Genomic DNA, 6,000 nt, shown 5'->3' with positions numbered 1-6,000 from the left:
AAAATCTTCCTTGGAGACACCATCTCTAGCTAGACTATCCGCCACCGAGTTAGCAGAGCGTTGAACATGATTGAACACAAATGAGGACGATCTCATCCAATCGAACATCTCATCAAACATCCCGTCGAACCTCCAAGGGGGCTTTTGCGATCCATTAAGCCATCGAATGACATTCCACGAATCCCTTTCTACTATCATGTTGCAAATTTAATTCCTTGGTAGGCAGCGCTTCGTAGAAGCATATGGATGCGTACGAAAATCTTATAAAAATCAAGGAAGTTTATGGAAGTTCATTGAAATGATGGAATTTTTTTTTTGGGTGAAGAAAATGGAAATTTATGATGAAACTTCAAAATGCCTCATAACATGCATTGTCACTCATGTTTGGAGTAGTAAAAATACGCACCTAGAAACCATCATATACGTAAAACGATAATCTATAATGGTTTAACAAGATCAAACACCTAATAGCATGCATGTCTAAAATAGTAAGGTACATTCTAAATATAAAATGTTAGACAACCGCATAAATATATGCTTCAAATAAACAACAAACGTATGAAAAAAGCCACTCCATTCATTAATTCCATAAAAAAAATCCCATACCCACATACATTATGTCTTTGATGGGGATCATCACTTATTGGTGGAAGTCTTGTAATTATGTAAGATGTGGATCACACACACGCATGCATGCAAGCACACGCGCGCGCACAGAGAGAGAGAGAGAGAGAGAGAGAGAGAGAGAGAGAGAGAGAGAGAGAGAGAGAGAGAGAGAGAGAGAGAGAGAGAGAGAGAGAGAGGGAGACGTGGGCTTTACTTGTCTTCAATTTTCTCGGTTTGCTTTACAACATTGAATCACAACTTCTATGCTGTTTCACGGTGGGGCTCTACAATATTTAAGGTGTAAAGCATTCCATAATACTAATTCATGTTATAACCAACTAACTATTGGTTATATGTTATAATCTGTCTCCATTTCACATGTTGATTGGACATGTCATTGGCTACACTAATCTTGGAACATGGATATGTTTTGGTCATGTTCCAGCTGCTACACATCAAAAACTTTCACTTGAGACCGTCATATGGATCATGGTGGGATGGAGAGATGATAAAAAAAATACTATCGGTGCTTTCTTTACGCATGAAAATGACACGAGATTACAGATTTTCCTCTTTTAATTTTCCACGAAAGAATTCATCCTTAATGTCCATCTGAGTAGTGATCCTCTATGCAAGTTTGCTAAAGTTAAAATTAGATGGATCATATTCATTTTCACTATAGGATTGAATATATGTTCTTAGTCAAGACTCCAGACGATGGTGTTGATAGTATCCCTTCACTACAAGTCTTGCCTTGCATCAGCAATTTGACCTATTCTGCCATTGATTTTATGTTTTGATGGGGTATGCAAAACAACCCCAATCGTCATACGACACGTGGCACCAGGGCAAACCCCTAAAAGCCCTCATCTCCTAAAGGGTATTCTTGTCATTGCGCCAAACCAAGATGGAATCATCTGTTCACCTCACCCAACCATGGGTTAACACTTGTCTAAGGGCAAAGAAACAGAGGCACAATTTGGCTCAATAACAGGACGACACCTGTCCTAAAATGATAAACAAACTTACACTCAAAGTCCCGCTATAAATAGCCCTCATAAAGACAAGGTAGGAGACTTGAATCCCAAAAAATCACTATTCATCGCTTTGGCAGTTTAGTTTAACTGACTTGAGTGTCGAAGTGCCCGTCCGGAGCAAGGACTTCGGGTTGGCCTTCTGACCTCGTGTGCCGTCGTGCAGGTTATTGCCTCTTTATCAACTCAGCTATCAGGATTCGCCAGATCAGCTCTTACGTCACTGTCTTATCTGTTACCAATTCAGGGCGTAACATATTGGCGCAATCCGTGGGACCCGAACAAAAAGCCGTTCTAAGTTTCAAGAAAAATGGCAGGACAGAAGAGTACCCGAGCACCTCCTGTTCGGACAGTCCGACCTACACCACGTCAAAACGCCAGGGGAGAACGACTCGCCTCGAGGGTCGTCATTCCTCCGGCCACAGCGGAGCCAGGCCCTGCTCAGTCGACTCCGGCTTCGGCTTCTACGCCCGAGCAGGTTCAAACTCTTTTTCAACAAATGACCATGCTGGTCAACCATTACAAGAGCTTAGTCCAGCAGGTCCCTCAAGACCTTCCCCCTGAGGTCTCTGCACCCCCGGAGGTAAGGATGGATCCACCAGTGGGCGAGCCCGCACCGCCCCGTCGCGATCAGACTCATCATTCTCACTTGAGACATGACCATCACTCTCGGGCAGGATTGGTGCAGACTGAACCTCATAAGCGATATCGGTCCAGATCCGTGCAGCGGCACCGGCCCCGAGCCACTCATGCAGAGCGGAAGAGATCCAACCGTCACAGAAGAAGTCCGGAGAGCCGCTCGGATTCAGCGGTAAGCCCCACTGTGGAAACGAAGGCCAAACCTTGCAGCCGGACAGAAAAAAGAGTTGATCCCATACTGCGAAGGTTTGAAGAGATTGACCATCAGATCGAAGAACTGGCCAAAAACCACAATCGGTCCTCCATAAAGCCGTTCTCCAACGGACATCCTTTTACAGATAACGTGCTAAACGCGCCGGCTCCAAAAGGATTCAAAATGCCTCCGATCCAACAGTACGATGGGACCACGGATCCCGTAGATCATCTGGAGACATTCAGAACCATGATGCTCTTGCACGGAGCTTCAGACAGATTCCTTTGTAGGGCATTTCCAACCAGCTAGACCGGAGCTGCAAGAGATTGGTACTCGAGGGTCAAACCGAACTCTGTAGATAGTTTCGAATAATTTGCGGACAACCTGGTCAGGCACTTCATGAGCAGCCGAAGGCCGCGCAAGACTGCGGCGTCGCTAATGGCTCTTAGACAAGAAGATGGTGAAAGCCTAAAAGTGTTTGTCAGCCGATTCAACAGACAAGCCCTGCAAGTCCCGAACTTAGATCCCTCTGCAGCTGCAAATGCACTCCTTGCGGGTGCTAAATCAATCGAATTCCGCCGAGCTGTAGCTCGTCGGAACCCACACTCATTAGCAGATCTTATGGCGGGGGCGGAAGAGTACATCTCTATAGAAGAAACGTTGGCAGCCCTGGACTCAGGGAGGAGAAAAATGTCGGAAGAAGAAAAGAACCCTACGAGACGTAGGGACGATAAGCTCCTAAGGAGAGAAAGAAGCCTAGAACGGAGGGAGCGAAATTTCACGCCCCTCAATACATCCAGGAACCGCATACTGGCCGCGATCAGAGGAGAAGACTTTCTCAAATGGCCGGACAAAATGCTAACTAAGGGGAACAAGTGGGACAAATCTAAGTACTGCCGGTTCCACAAGGACCACGGGCATGACACTAACAAGTGAAAACATCTTAAGGAGGAAATCGAGCTATTGATCCAAAGGGGATATCTCAGGAAATACGTTGAGCACGGGGCTATAAATGAATTTATCGGCAACCTAAGACCGGCCTTCATGGCCTCCTCGTATATGCACAAATCGACGCTATCATTACACGCCCTATCCCCCTCTATAGCCGCCCTCACGGTAAATTGGTCGGGAATACAGTACCGATCTCGAACGTCAACGAGTCGGGAAGTATCAAGTGTGTTTTCCACCTGAGCTGCTGCGGTACCCTCTCTAACACCGCGTTCCATTCTCACTGAAGCCAATAACTCGACTACTCTACTCCCAGCAAGAGAGACAAACGCCCTCCTCTCAAGGTTACTTTCCTCATCATCGTCCTCGGCTCCATTACTGTCGATAGTTAGGTTGTCCGGATTCTCGACCCGAACAGAACTCAGATTAAGGTCAACAATGACCTCATCCGAACCTACGTCTACATCCTCCTTGTCACCCACATCGTCTGGCCGACCAGCCATGGACTCTTGCCCCTTCAAATTTGAGACCGATGTTGTCCTCTTCGACGAACCCGAATTGGTTCTGTCTGAGGAGGAAGACCCTCCTGAAGACGAACTAGACCGTAAACCGGACTCCAAACTAGACCCTGAACCGGACTCCGAACTAGATCCTGAACTGGACTCCGAACTAGAACTGCCACTACTCATATGCGGCCAAAGAAAAATAAAAATCGGACTAGAAAATTACCTATGGGTAATCTGACCCCGAACTCAAGCAAGCCGCACCGAACTGACCAAAGGGACCAAACCGCATTGGTAGACCAAAGGTGAAAATAAAAGTTACGGATGGTAAAAATGAGGCCCCGCAGGCCTTCTTATACTCATCCCTGTCAGATGGCCGGCCGTGTCCCCGACCCATTTAATGCCACGCGTCAGGGTATTCAATGCAAACTCGAAAAACGAAGAGTCAAGGGCCAAGAATGAGACTGGAATGGGGGAAAAGCTGGAAAGGGAATAAGTAAAAACTTTCGGTTTCAAAACCATCAAGTATGGGGGATTCAGAAAGGGAATGAGTAAAAATATACTCACCTAGAAGGGGAGAACGTACAAAAAGGAGATCGTCTCAAGCCGTGGTGGAAACAACGCAATCCACTAAACGACAAAACTGAGATCATCTCAAGCCGTGGTGGATACAACGCAGTCCACTAAACGACAAAAAGGAGATCGTCTCAAGCCGTGGTGGATACAACGCAATCCACTAAACCACAAAACTGAGATCGTCTCAAGCCATGGTGGATATAATGCAATCCACTAAACGACAAAAAGGAGATCGTCTCAAGCCGTGGTGGATACAACGCAATCCACTAAACGACAAAACTGAGATCGTCTCAAACCGTGGTAGATACAACGCAATCCACTAAACGACAAAAAGGAGATCATCTCAAGCCGTGGTGGATACAACGCAATCCACTAAATGACAAAACTGAGATCGTCTCAAGCCGTGGTGAATATAACTCAATCCACTAAATGACAAAACTGAGATCGTCTCAAGCCGTGGTGGATACAACGCAATCCACTAAACGACAAAACTGAGATCGTCTCAAGCCGTGGTGGATATAATGCAATCCACTAAACGACAAAAAAGATATCGTCTCAAGCCGTGGTGGATATAACGCAATCCACTAAACGACAAAAAAGAGATTGTCTCAAGCCGTGGTGGATACAATGTAATCCAGTAAACGACAAAATTGAGATCGTCTCAAGCCGTGGTGGATACAATGCAATCCACTAAACGACAAAACTGAGATCGTATGGATCCGAGCTGAAAAATGAAGGAAGAAATATCCAGATCGTCTATGGCCATTCTGGATAAATTCCACCGGCCTCAGCTCTGAATAAATCGTTAGATCGTATATGGCCATTTTGGATAAATCCCATCGGCCTCAGCTCGATCAGTTATGGTCGTTCTGGATAAATTCCACCGGTCTCAGCTCTGAACAAATCGTCAGATCGTCTCTGACAGTTCTGGATTAATTCCACCGGCCTCAGCTCTGAATAAATCATCAGATCATATATGGCCGTTCTGGATAAATCACACCGGCCTCAGTTTTGAATAATTCGTCAGATCGTCTCAAGCCGTTCTGGTAAAACCAACCGGCCTCAGTACTGAAGAAATACTCAGATCGTCCTTGGCCGTTCTGGAAAGATTCCACCAGCCTCCATACTGAACACGTGAATCAACTTTCCAGATCAACCTATGCCGCTCTGAACAAGTTTAACCTCGCTGAATGTTAACCACTGAACCCAGTCCCCAGTTCATCAAAGACCGGGCCACCTCCAGTATGACGCTCAAAGGAGCTTCTCCAAGTCATTATAACGACTCGAAGAGCTGGGGGGCTACTGATGGGGTATGCAAAACAACCCCAATCGTCATATGACACGTGGCACCAGGGCAAACCCCTAAAAGCCCTCATCTCCTAAAGGGTATTCTTGTCATTGCGCCAAACCAAGATGGAATCATCTGTTCACCTCACCCAACCATGGGTTGACACGTGTCTAAGGGCAAAGAAACAGAGGCACAATTTGGCTCAATAACAGG

The sequence above is a fragment of the Tasmannia lanceolata genome, unplaced genomic scaffold (genome assembly GCF_043159265.1).
Source record: "Tasmannia lanceolata isolate RefF3 unplaced genomic scaffold, GAP_Taslan_0.1 ptg000012l, whole genome shotgun sequence".
NCBI classification, from domain to species: Eukaryota; Viridiplantae; Streptophyta; class Magnoliopsida; order Canellales; family Winteraceae; genus Tasmannia; species Tasmannia lanceolata.
Note: the sequence above shows the minus strand (reverse complement) of the source record.